General features: G+C 44.8%; 1 long non-coding RNA gene across 1 annotated transcript; it reads right to left on the bottom strand.

The window, feature by feature from the left end:
* Positions 1–9410: 9410 nt before the first annotated feature.
* LOC125961054 (uncharacterized) lies at positions 9411–23664 on the bottom strand. The gene is made up of 3 exons (XR_007471364.1): positions 23540–23664; positions 13816–13931; positions 9411–13032 (listed from the first exon to the last, which is right to left on the bottom strand). It is a non-coding gene; the product is annotated as an uncharacterized LOC125961054 (long non-coding RNA).
* Positions 23665–23870: the final 206 nt, after the last annotated feature.

Here is a 23870-nt window from a genome sequence, read left to right as displayed (position 1 = left end):
TCACAGATTTTTGCTGAGAGCCATAAAATCACTAACTTGCAGAGAAAACCTCATTGTTGAAAAATACATTTATGGAGGGGTGGGTGGCAGCCAGCTCTGGGCCTGCCTCAGTGTTAAAGGCAGCCCTTTGTCTCCTGGGAGGATGAGGAATTTCACGAGGCCCCGGGAGGCATCGGGAGGCAGTAGAAAGATTTACCCGGGCTAGTGACTCTGTCACTGAATAGCTGAGGGAACTTGGAATGGTTCCGTAACCTTTCTGAACTTCCGTTTTCGTATCTACAAAAAAAAATGAGGATAAAAATAGCCACCTGCTAGGGTTACTGTGTAGATTCAATGACATAACACATGTGACAGAGGCTGGCACAAGAGTAAATGCTACCTTCTTCTCCTTTTCTTTTCCTTTTCTTTTTTTTGCTCTCTGACATTCCCTTTCAGACCCCAGTCTGCCTGCGCACTGTGGCATTCGTCAAAGACTTGTCCACGTAACATTCCTTCAAGCTTGGCCCCCGTTGGTCCAGCTGGGCCCCTGCACACTCTGCTTGGGGTGGAGGTGCTGATGTCCTGGTCTGTCTCCACCGGTAAAATGGAAGTTCTTTGGGGAAAGAGACTGTGTCCGTTCACCAGTGCCTGGCACACAGTAGGTGCTCAGGAGTTGGCTGAATAGAGGAGTGGATTGTATGATGTCAAGAAAAAGCTGGAAAGGAGAGGGTGGTGCCACGATACCTTACGTGCACCAGCACTTACTCAGCAAAGCCCCTGCACCGTCCAGGTCTGATGCTAGGCCTGGGGATACAGGGATTAGGTGATGAGATGGGGTGAGCCACAGGGATGCTTGGCTCAGCTGGGAAGTGAAGGCTGGGACCAGAAGGACCACTCTTTGTAACTCGTCATTCGGACAAGAGGGATCGCTCTCCTACTCGTCATTCTCTTGGCTGCCTTCGAAATTCACATTAAGTCTAACTCCCCTTGTGTCTAAATGCTGCCGTGAGCAGAGTGTGAGAAGGGAGCAACTTGATGGAGTTGACCATGCCCTTGCTGTTCCCCACAGCATGGTCTTGACTTTGACCCACCCCAACTGGTGTAGATGTTTACTCAGAACACATTCGATCTCCCGTATCTCTCTCTCTCTCTGTCTCTCCCTCCCTCCTTCTCTCTCTCTTCCTCTCTTTCTCCATCTCAATGTGTATCTTTCTATCTCTGAGCATGTGTGTACGATCTCCCATACACTCTTGTGTTTCTGTCCTCTCTCTCTGTCTCTCTCTGTTTCTCTGTTGCCCTGCCTCTGTCTCCCCATCTCTCTCTCTGTGTCTCTGTGCATAGGTATCTCTCTCTTCTCTCTCTCTCAGTCTGTATCCACCCTCCTCCCCCCTCCCCTTTCCCCTCCCACCTGCCTCCCAGCTTCTCCCTACCTGAGCCACTCCTCCAACTGTCCGGGGTCCCACACAGCCCAGCCACTCTGCACATGCTCTTAACTCTCCCTTATTATCTTTGCCATTGCCATTTTTGGCTGCGGGCCATGGCAAGCAGAATGTGAGAAAGCAAAAACTAATGAGTTTCTTCAAGAGAAGATAGGGAGCTTCTGTTATTTCATTTAGTCCTCAGAGTTTAACTTCTGGCACTTCTGTCACATCTCCAAATGGTAAGTGAAGGTTGTTACTTTTCAATTTGGTTGGGCTGTGCAGCACATTTCATCAATTAAAATGCACCCTTGGTGCAAAATCACAACAGGGCCGGCAGGAAGGGTGCTAGTGTATGAGAAATTCTTTTTTGCAAAGTTACTTTTGTTCCATGTAGCTGCGATCTGTTCAAGGCAGCCTTATGCTCCAAACACCAGCACCGTTCATGGAAAGCAACATGTGCACAGTCCATGGCAATGCATAGCCCTGACGGGCTGAACCTCTAGGACCAGGTGCGCCTGGTTGAACACAGTCTCTGAATTTAGCTCTGGCTCTGCTAACTGGCCTCCCAAACTACAGAGTAACCTGGGCCAGTCACTCAACCTGCTTGGACCCTCCTGACTCACCCATCCCTTACCCATAGGCCACAGGAGGAATTCTGTAACTGGGAAGATCTTTAGAAGAGGGAATGAATGAATGAAGGAAGGAAGGAAGGAAGGAAGGAAGGAAAGAAAGAAAGAAAGAAAGAAAGAAAGAAAGAAAGAAAGAAAGAAAGAAAGAAAGAAAGAAAGAAAGAGAAAGAAAGAAAGAAAGAAAAAGAAAGAAAGAAAGAAAGGAAGGAAGGAAGGAAGAGAGGGAGGGAGAGAGGAAGAAAGAAAGAAAGAAAGGAAGAAAGGAAGGAAGGGGGGAAGGAAGGAAGAATTAATAGGATAATAAGCTTCACCAACTTCCCTCATATTCATTCATTCAAAAGGTATTGACAGAACACTTACTGCATGCCATGTACTATGCTGGTCTCAACATTTGGAAACATTAGGTCCAAAGATTTCAACCTTTCTCTCCATCCTTTCCTGCCAAATAGGGGATGATTAATTTGAATCATCATGAAAGATATCCCCTTCAACCTCCCATTCTTTCTACCTTTAAAAATTGCTTGAAGGGAGAACTAAGGATGCAACTTTCAAAAAATTATTGTTGTTTCCTGGTTATAAATGTAACACATTTATTATAACAAAATATAAATTAGTCCCAATCGGGCTTCCCTGGTGGCGCAGTGGTTGAGAGTCCGCCTGCCGATGCAGGAGACACGGGTTCGTGCCCCGGTCCGGGAGGATCCCACATGCCGCAGAGCGGCTGGGCCCGTGAGCCATGGCCGCTGAGCCTGCACGTCCGGAGCCTGTGCTCCGCAACGGGAGAGGCCACAACAGTGAGAGGCCCGCGTACAGCAAAAAAAAAAAAAAAAAATTAGTCCCAATCCCTCCTTCCAAAGGTCACCACTGTTTTCAAAGGAAAGTTATCTTTAATGTCACCAGAAACCAGCAGGCCTACTAACAAAGAGCTGAGTCCCAGAGAGAAAACCAAAATTTAATTTAGCACATGAACTGAGCACCTACCTTACACAGGGGCTGTTCTGGAGCTACGAAATTAGTATAGTAGGGTCTTGCCCTTCTAGGGCTTGGGAAGCACTGAGTTACTGGTCATTTTTACCCAAATGTTCTAAACCCAGGTCCCCAAACCAAGACTATAATTGGGGAATGGGTTCCATATCCAATTATCAGTGCAAGTGTTTTACCCCTTCTCAAGTTTCTTCCCCAGGCCACTCTTCCCACTATGAGTGTCTCTCCATCACCATAGTTCACTCCTTCCCACTCTGACTCTTTCCCCGGTGTTTCACTTTCAGAAATTGTGACTGCTTGACAGCCTTATCCTTGTGCAATGTCAAAGAGATTAACAGTAACATCTTGGACAGGGTGTGAATGATGGAAGAAAGCAGGGTGGAAGGGAAGGTGACTAACACCGCACTTTTCCAAGGCTCCCGCAGCTGCTGCCTTCTTACATCCTGGGAATGGCTGTTGATAAATGCTCTGGACTGGGCAGGATGTGAAAAACATCCTATGTCTGTCCCCAGAGGGTGTTGCTCAAAACTGTAGTCCCTCACCATATTGAAGGAGGGGAAAGTGCTTCAGGTCACATCCCGGTCACAAAGCCCATTAACACACGGAAGGCTCTGAGAAATCTGCTTAACTCCCTTTACCCCGGCAATTCCCACACATCTGACCATGCTGTTAAAAACGCTCAGGAACATTCTAGGGAACTGGTTGTGGGACCTAAATGGCAGTTATTGTTATTGTCTAAGTTATTCTTATTGACATTATGTGAATATTATAAGGAGAAACATTGGATCTGGTGTTATTAACAGCATCCTCCTCTACTATTACCACTGCCAACATCATTATCATTGTTATATACAAGGTCATCACGAGTCTGGCCCCTGCCCAGTTCAGTGGCCTCATCTCCCAACCACCCTGCCCTTCAGCCTTCCCAGGTTGCTTGAACTGCCCCCAAAAGCACATGTGCTTTTGATTGCTCTTTCACTGAGATGCTCATCTAAATTATCTGTGCAGCGAACTCCCACCCATCCTTTAAGGCTCAAATTTTCTCCACCGTGGTGGAGCTGACCTTGAACCCTCCAGGAGAAGGACACCCTTCCTTGTTCCTTCTGGCATGTTGCATACTCTTCATCCACTGAGTAGGATTGTTTGTTTCCACATCTGTCTTTGCTTACCAAGTTGGGAACTCCCAAAGGACAGAGACGGTGTCTTATTCATCTTTGTATTCATAGGATTAGTAGAGTGACTGATTCACAGACGTTTCCAAACTAAAAAAGATGAAAATGAACCTGAACCCAGAGATCAGGCAGACCCCAGTTAAAGGGACAGATGAAGAAGATACTTGAAGTAGGGGAAGATGTAGACAGCAGCTGGCATTTGGATGCTTTGTAAGTGACATCCTGGTTTTAATAAAGTCTCTCAACAGCATTGGCAATTTCCAGACATGTGGGTGGTCTGTATGGAGGGATTGGAGAATAGGTTCCCAGGAAACTAAACGTCAGACAGAACAGCAGGAGGTCAGGTTGCGGTGAGCCCTAGAAAAACCAGGGGAACTCAGATTCAAATCTGAGTCATTGGGAACTAGTCATTGGACTGATTGAACTAATGGCCCAGAATTCCTTAAACTCCCCTTAAATAGGGAGAGGATTGAATCCAGATTCTGGGGCAAGGCTGAACCCACAGGTGCAGATGAAGTGGCTGCACCTGGGGGATTAGAGGACTCCAGGGACAGGATCAGCCAGGCTGATCATTAAGGTTTCCAGGTGCTTCTCTCTACTTGATCTTGCTAAGGTTTGCCTCTGTCTTTATGATTCAACCTCAGACTCCCCCCACACGGTGGAGTTCTACTGCATTGGCCAAAAAGTTCGTTCGGGTGTTTGTGCCATCTTACAGAAAAAACCCAAACGAACCTTTTGGCCAACCCAATACATTCAGAACCCCAGGCCAGAAATGTGGCTTCAACCTACTTTTAAAATCATTTGTGCCCTAGAGTTTACATCCCAGAATCAGATTCATGGAGTTGTAATCCAAAGGTCTGTTTGCCACCACAAGCTCAGAGCCAGGTTGGGAGCCTCAATGACTGACTAACACAGTAAAAACCATCTATCCAAATAGTTTTTGGATGAAATTAAGATGGATAATAAATATCAGTGGGATTCTTACAAAATTTTTAAAAACTGTCTATTTTCTTTTAATGGCTGAAGACAAAATCTCCCAAGCATCTATAACAATCAGAATACTTAACGGAAAAATTCAAGAGATTCAGATCAAGCTAAGAGGATTTGAAATGAGCTTCTAAAAATGGGGGAAATAGATTCTAATTAAATCCTAAAGTCCCAAATCCATATCTAGATTGCAAACTGTGAGAGGAAAGGCAGACCACATTGGTTCAGGCTGATCCTGTTGACAGTGCAGGTAACTGTTGGGTAACTGTCCATAAAGTAAGAAAAGAGGCTGGAAAGGTCTAAAGTTATACATTATTCAGTGGAAATTCTAAAGGAGGGGAGAAGATTTCCTGGTTTTCTTTTTTTTTTTTTTTTAACTTTATCAATCTGAGCTCCAGAGAGCAATGAAAGAGATAGAAATAATGGAAGATTGGATGGGTGGAGGATGGATGGAAGAATAGATAGATGGATGGATGGATAGCTGGATGGAAGGATAGATGGATGAGTGGATGGGTGGGTGGATGGATGGAGGGAGGGAGGGAGGGAGGGAGGGAGGGAGGGAGGGAGGGAGGAATGAGTGAGTAGGTGAGTGGATGGATGGGTAAGTGGATAGTTGGGTAACATTTTTGAAATGTGGATAAAGTGGGTAAGGTTCTAGCTCAGGCACTTGCTTTGTGTATTCCCCAAAAGGCCACACATACTTTCCCAAAGTAGTTGTGCTTCTCGGATTTGTCAGAACAAATTCCATACGCAACTCAAAACTCAAATGTGAGCTGGAATCACTATCCTTTGAGATTCTAATAGCATTGCTGAGACACTACCTCCACTCCATTCTACATCAAATCTAATACTCTCCCCAAGATTGCTGTGGATTCCAGGGTTTAAATGTTCTTGATCTGTTGCTACTCAGATTTTCTGCTCCTACTAAATCTAGAAAGCATTCTTGCTACTCCTCCAGTGTCTGTACTCTTCTCTCCGTTCCATGCTGACTCAAATATACAGTTTCACCTCTTTCCATGGTTTACCCCAAACACCACTCCTGAACAGTTTACTGAAAATATAGAAGAAGAGTGATGGGTGGTCACAAAACAGAACAACACACAGATAGGGTAAGAATCACTGTTAAGCAATTAGATGTTCCTGTTCTTAAAATCTCTCGGCCATACCCACAACTGGGAATTTCTCACTTCTCCTCAGAATCCCTGGCCTCCTGCCATGGTTATCTCCCCCTCTCTCCTTCGATTCCTCTTATATTTTTCTTCTCTGTCTACTCCCAACCTAGCACATACCAATTTATTTCATGTCCATTTAGCTCTCTCTTCATCTCCTCCCCGTGGCTCCTCCCAGCTACACCACAGAGGCTCTGTGATCAAACACACCCATGAAAGTGTGTCCGGGACAAAGGCTTCTCTCTCTCTTGACAGGGATTCTACTCTTTGTCTCAAAGTAGCAATTTTTCTCCCGCTCCACCACACACCACACTTCTCCTCCAGCAATAATCCTTAGACGTACAGCAACCATTATTAGCTCTATTCTGAATCAAGGGCTGAATGTCTCTGCCCCTGACCTCAGTCTGCTACCTGGCCCAGGCCAGTGTCACCCCAGTTCTTCTCCCAGAGTTGCTCCCTGAAATCCAATGGGCTCTTGGGCTTCTTAAAAACTTCTCATCTTGGGGCTTCCCTGGTGGCGCAGTGGTTGAGAGTCCGCCTGCCGATGCAGGGGACACGGGTTCGTGCCCCGGTCCGGGAAGATCCCACATGCCGCGAAGCGGCTGGGCCCGTGAGCCATGGCCGCTGAGCCTGCGCGTCCGGAGCCTGTGCTCCGCAACGGGAGAGGCCGCAACAGTGAGAGGCCCGCGTACCAAAAAAAAAAAAAAAAAAAAAAAACTTCTCATCTTGAAATATGAGGAGTACACAGGACCTGGTAACACCAGAGCCATTTGATCTATTTTGCTTTATTTAATGTCACAGTAATCCTATTAGGTGGACAGTGCTCCCAGTTTACAGATAAAGAAGCTGAGGCTCAGAGAGGTTAAATCATTTTTCCAAAGTCACACGGTTTTCTTCCCTCCAATTCATTTCTGTTCCTGTAGCCAGTGATTTTTTCACTTCTGTGGCCAGAGTTATTGTTCTAAAAGGAAAATGTGATCATGTCACTCTTGCTGAAAACTCTTCAATGGCTCCCTGCTGTCCTCAGGGCAAAGTTTACCCTCCTTAGCCTGACACACAAGGTCATTCAAGACCACACACACACACACACACAATGTTTACCTCTCAGTCCTGTCTTTCCCACCCTCTTCTTAATCCCCCACCTTTGACTCAGGTTCTAGCCATACTGAGTTATATGTTGTTCTGTAAACACACCTCTGGTTCTTTGTACATGCTGTTCACTCTGCCTGCTATCTCCCTACTAGAACGAAAGCTCCTTGAGAGAAAGAACTTTGTTCTGCTCACCACTGCTGTAACCGTAAAGCCTACCACGGTGCTCAGTTCACGGTGGGTTTTCAGTTCACCGGAACTACTCTCTCACACTTATCCTCCAGGCCCCATCTCATGGATCACTTCCTCCAAGAAGTCTTCCTGACACCATAATCAGGTTCCAATCCCCCTTTTCTGTTTCCTCACATCACCTCATGTTTATGTCTATCATAGCTTTGATCAACCCCTACTGTGATTTTCGCTGTACTCACTGACTTACACACTAGACCGTGAACTTGAGAGAATGACCATATCACGCATATCACTGTGGTGTGCATAATGCTGAATACAGACACATGGGTTGGAAGTCAGAGGGGAAATCTGTGTCTCTGGGACCAGTGTATGGAGCCACCACAAAGATGCCACTCTTGACAATTCTAGAGCAACATGGTCCAAATGGGTGGAGGGAGAGAGAACACAGATATATTACCTCAGGTGTGGCCAAAGACAATGCCTAGCATATAATAAGCTTAAACTTTGAATGAAGGAATGATTGAGAATGAAGCAAGTGTTGGGACTGGTGTGTCTACCCACATATGGCTTTTCTATTTTGATGTCACTCAGCAACACCCTCTTCCTGTAGTCCTATGACCAACATGGTAGAATTAGAAAAGTGACATCTAAAACATTTAGGATTAGGAGTAACTGAATCAGTGAATGTCACTTATGGGCATTTCCAGTCAGCTGTACTCCACCAACTTCAGACCCAACTAACTACTCTGCCTCCAGATAAACTGTAAGACCTGTTTCAGGATCCATGAGTGAGCCCATCCTTTCTGCTTTCCCACCAAAGTGGTTCATCTCTGAATTCTGACTGGTTACCTTTCCTTCAAGGTCCACCTCATACCCTAGTGCCTCCTGGAAATAATGGTCCTCCAGCCCCATTCAAAAGAAAAATTCCTTCTTCTCAATCTCAAGAAACTTTCAGTTGGAAGCACCCTTGTGGCTTTTAGCCTAGATCAGGTTGTCTTGTGTCTTACTATGAAATGTGTATGTTCTGCTGATACCTGGGCTGTGAACCCCCTAAAGGATCACAGGGATCCACTGAACACATCTAGAACCTCCACTTCTTAGCACATAATGGAATTCAGGGCATGTTTGTTGGCGAAATCCTCTTCTCCTCCAGGACACCCCACCTTAAAATCAATCCTTTAGGGTTCAGAAATGCAATGTAATTCAACAGATAATTGTTGAAATTACATCTGATGGCTCCAGTCTGTACCAGGTGCTAGGAAGAGACTAGCCATTTTCCTGAGCACTTCCCCTGTACCAGGCAGGGGCCATCATTCCATTCCATCCACAGGTCAGGCCTGAGAGGTGGAAATTATCAACTCCATTTTACAGGAGAGACAACTAAGCCTTCCACAGGTTACAGTCGCTTTCCCGAGGACATGTTATTAGTAATATGGGACATGGAGATTCAAAACCGTCTCTGATTCCAAAGGCTGCATCCTTTCTATTTCATCTACTGACCCCAGTATTTTATTCATCTCTGACAAAGAGTATTTTTATTTTTTATATAATAGAAACATAATATATAATAAACTATAAAATATACTTTATGCTAGATAATACGTAGTAGTCAAAATTATTATAAATTATTCCAGATTTAGTCTATCTAAATGCACATGTCATGGAATCTAATTCTTAAAAACGATATAAATGAATTTATTAACAAAAAGAACCACAGATTTCGAAAACAAACTTATGGTTACCAAAGGGGAAACGCGGGCAAGAGGGATAAATTAGGAGCTTGGGATTAACATACACATATTACTATATATAAAATAGATAATCAACAAGGACCTACATAGCACAGGGAACTCTACTCAATATTCTATAATAACCTATATGGGAAAAAAATCTGAAAAAGAATGAATATATGTATATGTATAACTGAATCACTTTGCTATACACCTGAAACTAACACAACATTGTAAATCAACTGTACTCCAATAAATTTTTTTAAAAATGCACATGTCACCTTGGGATAGATACAAAGAGGGAGGAAGGAAGGGCAGACATGCAATGGTATGAATAACCTGGAGGGGAGTATGGCACAGAAGCTCAGGACGGGTGAGTTTCAGTAGCGTACAAGAAGAGTAGGAAGGAAAATGTATTAAATATCTATGAAGCTCCTATAACATGGCAGAGGCTTTTCATATGTTTTCTCACTCAATCTTCACAACAACTCTGTGAGGTTGCTATCATGAGGAAACTGAGGCCCAGAGAACTAAGTAAATTGCTCAAGTTCACAAAGCAAGGAAATAGCAGAGCCTAGACTCAAGCCCAGGTCGTTCTGGCTCCAAGCTTGACTCTCCTTCCTTTGTCCCAGGCTGCTTCTCAGGAACAGGGTTTTCCGTGGCGGCCTTGAGCACAAATAACATATAAATGGGAAATGGATGGGGGGAGGCGTGTAAACGTGAAATGGAATTAAAGGAGATGCCGTGGAGGGATTTCGCTGATTTCCCAAATAACCTGGGACTCCAGCCCAACAGGTACAAGAGCCTCAGGCTAGGAGCCCCGGTGCTCATCACAGCCCTACCTGTAACTGACAACTGATCGCCTAGGAAGTCACATAACCTCTTCAGGGTTCCTTTTCCTCTTCTGCAAAATTAATCTGTTGAGCAAGGTGATTTAAGACCCATGCAACCCTGAGGTCTTGAGGGTCTTCAAAAAGTAACAGCAAAATATAATATTCTTTGCTTATCGGACCGCTCCTGTTCGAGGCCCTTCCAGAGGAGCTAAGTGTGTCCAGACTATACTGTCAGCCTGAAGAGTACTTCTTTCACTGTGTTCTTTGTCTCTATGGGTCTAGAGTAGGTGATAAATGTTAACTAAAGCACTGATATTTTGCTAAGAGAAGAATATATGAGCACACTTGTATATAACGCTCTCTAGGTTGGGGAGTTGGCCTCAGTGCTCAAGGAAGAGCATTTTTTTTTTTTTTTTTTTTTTTTTTTTACGCTGTGCGGGCCTTTCACTGTTGTGGCCTCTCCCGTTGCGGAGCACAGGCTCCGGACACGCAGGCTCAGTGGCCATGGCTCACGGGCCCAGCCGCTCCACGACATGCGGGATCTTCCCAGACCGGGGCACGAACCTGTGTCCCCTGCATCGGCAGGCGGACTCTCAACCACTGCGCCACCAGGGAAGCCCAAGGAAGAGCATTTTTATTCAATCAACAAAAATACCCCAAGGCTCCACACACACGGCCTGGCACTGTGCTAGATGCCAAGGATCCAGGAGTAAACTGGCAGCCAAAGAGGCATGAAACAAATAATTACACAAATAAGTAACAGCAGTTGTTCTCCTTTCTGAGGTTCTTGGGGAGCCCTGGCAGGGTTTAGACCTGCCACATAGGCAGGTTTGTGAATTGGAGGCAGCAGGATTGGAGGCAGAGAGGCCAGTCAGAAAAGCCACTGCCACCATGCAGGAGAGACCTGACGCTCTAAACTAAAGCAGGACCAGTGTGGATGTTGACAGAATGACATTGTCTTGTCGGGAGGTAGAGAGTAAGCACCGCCGCCGTGCGTGAGAAGAAGATGCCCCTGTGGCTGGCACTGCTGGGCAGGAGGAGGGTGATTAATAGTAACCACCACGCACCAGGCTCCCTTGGTTCACCCATCCGGGGAGGCAAGCTGCCAAGAGGCACAGGTGTTCCACCCCATCGAAGGCAGCCTCTGCCTTTCCTGATTGCATAAACAGGTCTCCTGTCTTCCTCAGCCTCCAGTATGGCCCCCAGGGAGCCCTGCCCTCCCAGTCGGGGTGCCCTCGGCAGAGAGACAGAAGGGCTGTGGGTCCATCCCGTGGGCCCGGCATTCTATAATCTCCGCGTGCTCAGTGCTCGCTCGCTGCCATCTGTTTCCTATCAAGGCTGAGCACGAGCTCGCGCGTGTGGTCACCATCGCGCAGACATATCCCTCTGCCAACAAATGGGAAAATGTTCGATTTCATCCCCTCTCTCTCTTCCATTCTCTCTTTTTAACTGACTTCCAAAATGGACATTGAAAATGCTGACCCTTTCTATCAGGCCTCCTTCAGTTCCAAGGAAAATATAATGACATCAAATCCCCCTTGATGTCCATACTTCACTGGAAGGGTGGGGAACCTCATTGCACATGTACAAGGGCCAAACCAAAATAGGAAATATGAGCAAAGTGGTCGCATCCTTTTGCAATCAACTATTATAAAAGCTGGCCATCTCCTGTTCAACGAGAAAACATGGAGTTTCCAACAGGCCCAGTTTTATTTTACATAATTGTAACCATCTCGGCATGTCAATTAAGATAGAATGTTACCTTTGGGATGGGATCAATTAGGGCCCTGAAGATTGAATTTGGAATCATGATTAGCCTGTTTTACATTTTGCCTTCATTTTCTAAAATATACAATTGTCTGATTCAGCCCAATTTTTAAAAACATATTGTAAACTTATTTATTTTTTTAAGCCAAAACAGACGTGGGAGGCCTGTTAGTAACAGGAACCATAAGAAAATGGAGGATGGGGGTGGTGGGCTTGCTATTTGATTAGAGTCAATTCTTAAATTTCCACAGCAAGAAAATATTGAATGTGGTGTAATGGTTGCTGGATTTTCTTAAGAACTGAAATCATTACACTCTGGCCGCAATCCAAGTTATTCCCTTTTTTTAGGTTACAATTTGAAACGGTGCAGAACATGCTATAGGGTTGTAGTCATTCATGTAATGTCATTGAATTGAGCTTCTGGAAATAGACAAAGGACTTTGTGTCCTGAAATATTCTTCTGGCGGAAAATTGATAGCAGCCTGAGATATGCTATTACTGGGTTTGGTTCTGCCTTCAAATTTGTGCTGACTAAAGTGATTTCATTAGGGAGAGACACAGAGAAAGGGAGAGAGAGAGAGAGGAGAGAAGGAGAAAGAGAGAGGAAATGGGTAAATGAGCTTGCCACTGTGTGGGGAAGCTAAATATTTAAAACAAATGCTGCATGGAGGGGAAGCACACATTTCCCAGCAGAGATGTGGGAGTTTTTTCAGGGGTCACTAAAATAATGTGAACCTCTCTGCTTGCTCCTCTTAAGTTGTTGTTGCCCAAATGGAGATGATGAACAGACAAATGCATGACATGAAACCCCTGGGTAATTCCCCCGAGCCTTCCCCTCCCATCCCTGCCCTCTGCAGTGTTTTCCCGTTCATTGTCACCCCTCGTCTGGAGCTTTTGCCAGTCTCATCAGGACGATAAGCAAGTCCAGCTTCACCAACCAGGGACGCAGCATGAATGCAAATCAAGCTTTGGCCTGGATGCTCAGACCAGGACACATGGTGTTGGGCACAAAGCCATGCCCAGCCCATTCTTTGCCCCTCAGTTCCTTTCCAAGATTCTCCATCTTCATCACTATCGTCCCTTTCAAAAGAAAACGTTAGAGCTGTTTGTGCATGATGTGAAAGATATGTCAATAAACCCCCTTCCCACATAAATAGCACATCAAAATATTACCAAATAATACTGTTGACTTTGCCAGCAGGCATAGGACTCCATCTGGAGATAATATCTTCCAACTGAGAGGCGTCCAAGGTGCCCTTTCCTAGGCAACGGGCAAGTTGACGATTCTGTGGCTGAATCCCATCCTCTCTGAACACACAGGCTCTCAGCAAGCCCCCTCCTCTTTGGTGAGGCCCAGACCACCTGCACCTGGATCTGGGAGTCACCTGCTCCCCTCCAAAATGAACTCATTGATCCTCTTTCCTCTGGGATGACCACATCATGATCCTTTTCTGACCAGCCCCCAATAACATCCAAGTATCCTCCAGAGGTCCCCAAAGTAGCAAATATTGATTCTAATGAGGTGTGGAGCTGGCTGGCTGCACCCACACTGTCCACTGCTCCTATCAACCCAGTGACAACAGCCAAACCCACTGTTGGGTCAGCTCTCCAAGGTGTCAGAAGTGACACTTTCTGAACCAGGCCTTCTCCACTTTCCCCTAACTCACGGGCCTCCCCCTTCTATGAATTCCTACGTGATTAGAGTCTGAGACACATAGACATTCTTTTTATTGTTCTCAGTTATTCAACAAATTCCCACTAAGCATTTATCATGTGCAAAGGACAGTAAGGCAACAGAGGTAAACAAAGTATCCATAGGGGTTCCCCATCTTCATATAATCAGTGTGACTCCCCACTACTTACTCTGCTGAGGTCTGAAGGGTTCTGAGGGTTCTTGGAGGGGCTTGTGTTGTCTTCACTGTCACGCAGGTCTCCTGGCTCCTTTGGTAAGTGCCATCTCTACCTGGGCTGCTGTCCACCTAGTCAAGGAAGAGGCCATTCCTACTTATTTAAAAGTTCAGGCAAAGCATATATGAGTTCAGTAGATTTTGGAAGAAAGTGTTAAGGGGACGTGGAGGGAAGAGGAGGGAGTGATATTGCAGCCACACTATCATGTAAAACATTAAACATAAAAGGCTGGACCATCTCGCCAGCAAAGCAACCCTCAACCTCAATATCCCATGACTTGAAGTAACTTGTAATAGTGCTAATAATGATTTATTCATAACGTTTGGGGATTTAAATAAAAATCAGATTTGAGTCACTCAACCTGGGAGTCCTTTTCTGAGTTAGTCCGTCATCCCCTTCTCAAGCACAGTACAGAGATTTCTAGAACCTAAGAAGTCACACAGATGTCCAGGGGCGCCCTTGTGAATGCCAAAGCTCTGCTCAGGCCCTGGCCCTCCAGGGGCTCTCTGTTTTCCTTGAAATTCCAAATGATTTGGAGAAAAGACTTCGGAGTGAGGTTGACCGAGGTTCAGAGCTCAGCTCTGCTCTCAACTCTATAATTGCCTAAACATGTAATAGGTAAATCCTCTGAGCCTCTGAAAATGGAAGAAAATAATGGAACCAACTGCAGAGATCTACTGTGAAGACTGAATAAGACAATGCAGGTAAAACTCTCAGAACAACACCTGACAAATAATAAGTGACTAAGGAATGTTAGCTATTTTTCAACATTTTCTGCCCCAAGACAACCATGGTTGTTCTCAAAGTCTGGTTGCCCAGCGCAGACTGTGGAATAAGATCCCTCACCAAAGCAGGAGGCCTCAAACTTAGGATAAGTCTAGCCTTATGGCAGAGTAGGGTGGCAGAAAGGTGGAGAGATTGGGTCCAAAGCATAGAGTAGTAGTTTCCTAGGGCAACCCTAATAAATTACTATAAACTGGGTGGCTTAAAACAACAGAAATGTATTCTTTCATAGTTTTGGAGGCCAGAAGTCTGAAATCAAGGTGTTAGCATGTCTGGAGGCTCTGAGGGACAAACAGTCCCTCTCTCCTAGCTTCCAGTGGCTGCCAGAAATGCTTGATTCTCCTTGGCTAGTGGATACATCACTCTAATCTCTGCTTCCGTCTTCACATCATCTCCTCCTGTGTCTATCTTCTCCTTTTCTTCTAGAGACACTCATCACTGGACTTAGGCCTACCCAGATAACCCAGGATTATCTAATATTGAGATCCTTAATTACAACTGCAAAGACCCTTTTCTCCAAATAAGATCACCTATAAAGGTTCCGAGTAGGGACTTCCCTGGTGGGGCAGTGGTTAAGAATCCGCCTCCCAGTGCGGGGACACGGGTTCGAGCCCTGGTCCGGGGAAGATCCCACATGCCGCGGAGCAACTAAGCCCATGCGCCACAACTACTGAGCCTGCGCTCTAGAGCCCAGGAGCCACAACTACTGAGCCTGCATGCCACAATTACTGCAACCCACGTACCTAGAGCCTGTGCTCCTCAACAAGAGAAGTCACCTCAATGAGGAGCCCGCTCACCACAACTAGAGAAAGCCCACGCGCAGCAACAAAGACCCAACACAGCCAAAAATTAATTAATTAATATTTTTTAAAAAAACTTTCTGAGTAGGTATATATTTGGGGGGGAGGGGGGAGCCATTCAACCCCCTCTAGAGTGTGCCCCCCATTAAGTGAAAGAGATGAGGTACGAGGAGGTAATATTCAGCAATATCAGGCTATATCCTTGAAGATCAAATGATACTTAGCAAGGTGACAGTATTTTAATCATCTCCTTCAAATATCCAAATAAATAGAAAACACAGATATTGAAATGTGTTAAAGCCAGAAGGGTAAAAATGATTCCGTGCTCACTGGATCAAAAAGTACATCCTTGGAGGGCTCCACGATCACCTGCTGAAAATTCCAAAAGTAAGAGTCAGGAAGTTTCCCAGTTTATTTTGAAAAGGCATTCCCAGCCTAACAAAGATTTCTTGATTCTTTCTGCTGCTGGTATTTCTAACGATTGGAAAGGAAGATCCCAGGAAGAAAAGTGTCTAGGTATCCTTGAAGATGCCAATGCTTTGTAAATATTAAAGATGAAACACGCCAAAAAGAAGGGGAAACAAGCCCCCCCATCACCCTCCCTAAAGATATCTCCTGCCAAATGAAATAAAATGTTTATGTTGTGCGTGCCATGTTTATATATCTTCACATCCTCCTTCCTGAGTGAGTGGTTTGTAAATCCATTAAGGTCATTACAACTGTGATTCCTCAATTTCAAGGCCCATTTTCTTTTTTTCCAGGTCAACTTCAAGTGAACTTTAAGGGATTCAACTTTACTGGGATTTTGTAATGCTCAGAAAAGTCACTTTTATAGGAGAAATTTAATGACTTCCTGCCTGTAGTGTTATTTGTGAATATAAAGGGAAATTCAAGTCCAAAAACAAACCAGGTCTGATTGTTGGCTCATATAAATTGTTCAGTCTTTCCGAAGTATACAGATAAAGAACAAACACCTAGCATCACTTAACATGTGTTTATGTGATTTTGTATGAACAAGTTTTGGACCCATTCATTCTTTTCAGCAAATTTTACTGAGTGCCTACACTGTGCTGTTCATGTACTATTTAGGGGGTGAGTGGGAGAGTCAGCCTAGTGTTACCCTAACTAGTTTGCTCAACCTCTTTTAGATCTCCTGCACTGATGAGGTATTTATTACCCTTCCAGTGTAGTCAATGCCATTGTTGAACTTTCCTAGTCTCCACAGGAAACAAGTGGAAAACAGATTGCTGGAGCCACCCCAGAAATTCTGATTCAGCTAGTCTACTGCAGGACCCAGAGACCTGCAATATTAATATGCACCTCAGCGACTCTGGTGCAGGTGCTTCCCATGTGGTCCACAGACTGTGTTTTGAAAACTATCCAGTGGGAAGGGAGTGAAAATCATGCTGCTAGACCTGATTTACATTGGCTCAAGGGCTGCACAAGACTGAGCCTCCTGCTGGTAAATTGCAAGGCTAGAACAGATCCCCCAGATAATATTCCTGGAATTTCTACCCACTGTCAGACATCTACCCTATGGAGTCACACAGAAGAAGTCTTAGTTCATTCTCTCATCAACTGTTCGTTGAATGCCAATTATGTGCCATGCATGGTGCTCGGTGCAGAGGCTACAGCAGAGAACAAAACAGTCAGAAACCCATCCTTCTTGGAGCTTACATTCAAGTGGGGGAATGACTCAGTTATCCTCCTCTAGCTTCAGGCATGCGTGCATTCATCCATTTCACAAACGTGGATCAAGCTAGGCAAGGTGAGGGGTGCTATGGTTGAGAAATAAACAACAATCCTACCTTCTAAGGAACCTGCAGTCCAGAGAGGGAGACAGACAAATAAAACCCTACAAGAAAATTTATTAAGTGCAAAGATGGAAGAGTCTGTGGGTGTTATGAGAACTCAGAACGGGGCAATCAAGGAAAGTTTCGCAGAAGAAGTGACACTAGATCTAAACCTTGAAGGACAAGTAGGAGTTCACAGCGGGCACAGGCACATCTACACGAGAGGAAAAAACCACACGGAGCTCAACCTGATTGAAGCAAGAGTGGGAAGTGGAGAAGACAGAGAGAGGATGCACAGAGGTGGGCAGGGACCCCGACTATGAATACCAGGTATTACCCTGAAGGCCATGGGGAGCCATTGAAAGGTGTTAAGAAAAATGAGGTAACCTACTCTGATTTTTGTTTTAGAAAGATTTCTCTGGATTCAGTAAAAGGAATAGAATTAGAGGGGAGTGAGCAGCAGCATGAAGTGAGTTAAGGACTTATTACAACAGAGCAGGCCAGAGTGCTGAGGGCCTGAATACACAGAGGCCCTGTGTATGCGATGAAGAGGGAGACCTGCGTCTCCCTCTTGAGAGATATTTAAGAAGAGGAATTGAAAACGCTTGATGACCAATCAGGAGTCAGGAGTATGAAGGAGAATGAGAGCCCCTAAAATAGCTGGATGACCATTATGCTCCCCAAATTTCTGTTCATTAACCTCCCTCCAGGATTAATAACCCACTTTTCCATTTTTACATCATCCTGGTGCCTCCCACACATATTGCTATTCACAATACATGAACTGAATTAATGAGGAGCTTGACCGTGGTCTCTGTGGGACAACATACTCTAACTGAAACCACCTACTTAAACACTTCAGCCAAGTTTAAATTATCTTCCAAGGGTCAGATCAACTAATAAAAAAAAAAATGGTGATAATCCAAGGCAGAAAATGCAAAGGAACTGGAAACTCTTCTTGTTGAGTAACTGAATCTAAAAGTTCATACAAACCAAATTATACCCTATGGGCTTTAGAAAATGATGGCAGGCTGAAAGTGATCACCACAAAGCCAAAAGGGGTGGGGTAGGGAGGGGGTGAAATGCAATTAAAGAGGGGGTAACAGAGGACTTCCATAATAGTTATAACATTTTATTCATATGCTGATGATGGGCACATGGGTGTTTACTTCTTCATCTTATGCACTATCTGATGGGCCTGAAATATTTCAGACATGCCTGGAATCACATTAGGGATCTGGTTACTACCTTTGTGATCTGGGCCAAAGCTTCCAGGAGACCCTTTGGAGGACCCTGCTTGCAAGTTTAGAGACGTTAGGAGGTGCGAACTCTTTCCCCACATGGGTATTGGTAGATTCTTGTTCATCTGCTGGGATCGTATGCATGGAGAATTATGCCCACTGCTAGTTATATTTTGATTGCTTCTTGATATATTAATTACATGGGTCTAGTAAATAAAACTTTGAAAGTTAAAAGAAAAAGATGAAAGGGAGACGATAAAGGTAATAATTTCAGCCAGTAGATTTTATATAATATAACTCAATGCCTTAGACACTCTTTAGAGGGAGAAGATTGAGTGACCCATGCTGGGCCTCCTACCCCAGCCATCCAGCAGTGCTCTCATCTGACTGCATGCTGGCTTTCCTCTCAGTAGAGTATGTGAATGATGAGTTCTACAGTTTACAAGGAAAAAATAATCACTTGCTAAATAATGGATTTTGAAAGCTAGAAATGTTAATTTCCTTCATCTCTTCCACAGCCAGAATTTAGGCATGACTAGTTCACTGTATACATACACACACATACAAAATGTATACATATTCACATACACAGCTTATACACACACACACATGTACACACACAATATGGTCAATGACCAAATGAACCCAACAAGGAAGAGCAATGTAAAATTAGTGAATGGAGATCCCATTTTCCCTTTATTGATCAAAGGGAAGAATCCTTTTTCTTCATATTGACTTCTCCATGAAGCCTTTTGTGATCACTTTATGCACCCTGAGCTCTCACCGAGCTCTCACTGAGGGCTGGTACTGGTACACGTTGTGTTTTTGCTTATAGCCCTGACTCGGCTAAGCCCACAATTACCCCTCTGGGACTTGTCAAGTGAGCAAACAAATGAGTAATTAAAAATAAAAGAACAAAACAATAAACAAATAGATGAATGGTTGAACACTCTGATCAATTAATTCACAAATAAATCGTGTCCTGCCCTCATTAAAGTTATGGGTCTTCCACAACATGAACACATACATAAATTTCTACACATGTTAATTTCACAGCCAGAATCCACACCTGACCACATTTTCACATGTGAACACTTAGAATCAAGGCAAAAGGGTTTTCTTAAACTAATATGATTACCCTTGACAGTAGCAGGATAAACAGACTCATGTCAGAAATTTGGTAATTATTTCTGCTGCTAACAGCCACAGTGTTGATCTGCTTTACCGTGAAAAGGCTTTTTTTTTTTTTTTTTTTTTTGCGGTACACGGACCTCTCACTGTTGTGGCCTCTCCCGTTGCGGAGCACAGGCTCCGGACGCGCAGGCTCAGCGGTCATGGCTTACGGGCCTAGCCGCTCCGCGGCATGTGGGATCTTCCCGGACCGGGGCACGAACCCGTGTCCCCAGCATCGGCAGGCAGACTCTCAACCACTGCACCACCAGGGAAGCCCCGTAAAGGCTTTTTATTGGGAAGCATGTTGGGGGTCTCCCATGTGGAAATCTACTAGAATGCGATCAAAGGCTATCTAATTGCATACTTTTCCATCCCTTTTCTTTCATGAACAAATCCAAAGGCCAACAAGTCAGCCATAGTAATTTCCTCACTCAACAGAAAGAAACGAAGACCTAAAATTAAAATCCAATTCAGTTATTGTTGGTTGAGCACCTACCAGAAGAAGGACTGAGCTAGACGGAATGGTGAAATGCAAAGACAACCTCAAGAAGTTGACAATCTAGGTAGGCTTGAAGACATTTATTTTGTTTATTTACTTATTTATTATTTATTTAACATCTACTACGAGCCAGGCACTTTTGCTAAGCCCTGGTGATAGACATAAACATACTGGCATACTTCATGCCTATGCAAACAAGGGAGTTCACAATGCAGTAGGTAAGGCAAATATTAAGCAATAAGCATACATACAAGTACAAAATTATAAACATTGTTAAATATTCTATAGGAAAAGAAGGAGATTCTATGAAAGAGAGTGATAGGAGAAATATACTTTAAAAAGAGAGAGCTCAGAGGTGACCTTTCTGAGAAAGTATCATTTGTGCTGCCCCCTACCTGTGATACTTATATTTCACGGCACAGTGTATATAATAAGGGCTAACATAAGATGCAGAATATTCTGTGGGCATGTAGGTTAAAAAGACATTTACCTGCAGCTAAGGGCCTACTCCTGATAGAGGCACCAGTTTGGGGTCTCGTGGGAGGATGGGCAGAGATCTGATGTGTGCAGAAAACGGAAAACTAAGTGTAGGAAACAGCAAGTAGTTGAGTGTAACTAAGGAACAAGGTACAAGGGATGATCAAAAAGGACCAGATTGCGGAGGGCTTACAGTACCAGGCCAAGGAATTTAAACAAAATTCTACAGGCAGTAAGTAGGGAGCCATGGCAGGCTTGTGAGCAGGGCGCAGGGTGCCCAGACCTGTGCATTTCGAAGCTCAGAATGCTGATGAGTAGGGAGAGGAGCGTACGGAAGGACACACTAAAGGTGGGCAGGACAACTAGATCCAAGTAAGATTAGCAAAGATTTGCAAAAGCAAACAAAATTGCCATGGTCCACATGAGAATGCTGAGGGCCTGAAATGGGACAGCAGTGCAATTACAAGAGAGAGTGACAAACAGCAAATGTTGGCAAGGTGATTTGCCCAGCTGGCCATAGTCCAGCCCTGATTGGCCTTAGGAAGTGAGAGGGTGGTGTCTATTGTAACCTTAAAATCATGAGACTCTGGGACTAGGGAGATAGGGGTGTTGCTAACCAGACAGGGAATCAAGAAGGAGTAGAAGGTCAAGGAAGCGATGCTTTGTTTGCTTCAGGACATGTTGAGTTTAGGGACCTGCAGGAGCCTCTGTCCAGCAGCTGTACTGGTGCTGTACTGGTGCAGGGTGTAGCGCCCATGATGGGATGACCAAGCCAGAGGCTGGTGGGCTGACTCAGCAAGGCGACCTCAGTCAGGGCTCGGAGCCCCAGGTCTCTGTATGTGTTTTGTTTAGCCAGTGAGTTATCATGAAGTATTTACTGTACTCAAGCCTGGGCCTTCCTGAGAACAGGCACGGCCACACCTAACCTAATATTCTCAGGAATTATTACCGCTAATAACTCCTTACTGGGGAAATCAAATAGCTGTAACTTTTCACTGCTGTTGGAAAAGCTTGAGGAGTGAGTCATGTGCTACCCACAGAAGAGCTCTGTCCACACTAGCCACATAGTAAAATTAAGTTCAAATAAAACGGTTTGGAAGCATGTTTCATTTCAGAAAGGCTCACCTTCTTCCTCTTACTGGAAGTGAGTGTTACAGGGCATTAAAAGGCTCTGTGTCCTACATAGTGTTTAATATAAGGGCTTCATTTTTTTTCTTTAATCTGCATGATATCAATATAAAATTCATAAGTAGTGAAAGCAGTTGCAGTAACCTTTACATTTATTGCACTGTATCATTTATGAAACACTTTGGCCAATGATACTCTTCAAAACAACCCAGCAGAGTCAGTACTGCTGCCTCTCCTTTCCTTCAGAGAAACAGAGGTTCTCAGAGGTCACAGGAGGTGCTCCAGGTCACCTAACTAGAAAACATCAGAGCCAAGGTCGAGCCTTGAGTTTTATCATATTTGTATCATACTGTGTACTTAGGTAGCATTTCCTAGTTTACAAGGCACTTTCAAGATGACTTCTTAGATCTTCCCAAGGGCCATTTGTTGACTCTTTCTAAGGCAGAGGGACCTGAGAGGCTGAATGACTTGGTGACCGTCACAAGAAGAGTGGCAGAGCCCAGACTCCAGGCCTGGGCTCCCTCTATCTGCTCCCCACTCTGTGCAGACCTCCTTCCAGGACAACCAGAGAGCAGGGTGGATTAATTATCATCACTGGCAGACAAGTAGGACTTTCTATGTCCTATCCTCCAGGACAAAAATGGGCCCCCCAGAGTTCTTCCTTCTTTATGCACCCTTACTCTACATGTAACACTGAAGAAGATGCCTACAAAATGCTGGTCTTTCCTTGAAATTTTTCAGAGTTTCCAGATTTGAGCCCCAAATTGAACATCATCACCTTTACCCATACATACTTCCACCAATTTCATCCCATTCACAGAGGCTACTGAGAAAAACAGCTCTTTGAACTCCAAATCAACTCAATCCAGCAAGCCAGATGACCATTTCCATGGGTCTGCTCAGTTCGTCATTCTGGGCAACACCCAGAGGGCACACAGTCACCCTACCCAACACACAGATCCTCAGAAGTAACTTAAATAAACTGGCCACTCTCAGCCATTCTTATCCTGGAGCCTGTTGTCAATGGATATCACAAACCATACTCTAAAAGCATTGATGTGTAAGATAGAAGCCTTTTACCAAAGGCTTCTTTAATGGAGCCGGAGTGGGAGGTTTACATTCCACGTCACAAAGCAAAACCTCCTCTAACTCATCCTTGGAAGTCTCTCTGGTTCCCCCAAGTTCTTTTCCCTAGAGTTGCTGCTACCTCTCTCCTCCTCCCTGCACCTTCCCTAGATTCCTTCCCCTCCTGTAGCCACTCCTACCATGCCCTCTGTATCTCCTATTTGTAGAGCAATTGGCATCCCCATCCACCAATACCACTCAGGAAACCTAATAATACTCCTTGGGATCCACTCTCTTTAAATATTCAGGAACTTTTGGGGACTTCCCTGGTGGTCCAGTGGCTAATACTCCACGCTTCCAATACAGGGGGACCAGGTTCAATCCCTGGTCAGGGAACTAGATCCCACATACCACAGCTAAGAGTTCACGTGCCACAACAAAGATCCTGCATGCCACAACTAAGACCCAATGCAGCCAAAACAAACAAACAAACAAAAAATTCAGAAACTTTTGAGAAGAAAGAGAGAGCTGGAAAAAAATTATAAAACTATTGATTTAATTATTATTCCTGGCCCAAAATAAAAGCATAATAGCCAACATTTTCTGTCTCAGATTCTTTGCATACTTCCTCCCTAATTCTTAAAACAGCCTTATAAGGCAGGTATCAAGCCCCATTTTATAGATTAGTATACTGAGGCCTACAGGAATTAAACTACTTACCAGCTACTGCCAATCAAGTGCAGACCCAAATCTATCCGGCTCCAGAAATCACGCATCCTGTGCCACACTGCACAGAAACAGCGGGCTGCTTCCCCTTTGGGAGCTGCCCTACCTCCTCCCCAGCCACCCAGCTCAAGTCAGCTGCAGCCCTCTCCCTGCTACCCCCGTGTTTCCTCTGGCCAGAGGCAAAAGGAAGCTTGTTACCTTTTCAGCTGATAGACCCACTTCCTGAGCCAGCCCTGGGTGCTATGCGCACATGGCCCAGCGCCCTCTTGCCCCAAGAGCTGCTCACCAGCCTCTAGTCACATCTGGAACGTATTTGAAATTACCT

The sequence above is a fragment of the Orcinus orca genome, chromosome 1 (assembly GCF_937001465.1).
Source record: "Orcinus orca chromosome 1, mOrcOrc1.1, whole genome shotgun sequence".
Taxonomy (NCBI): Eukaryota; Metazoa; Chordata; class Mammalia; order Artiodactyla; family Delphinidae; genus Orcinus; species Orcinus orca.
This window is presented reverse-complemented; position numbering and strand designations above follow the sequence as displayed.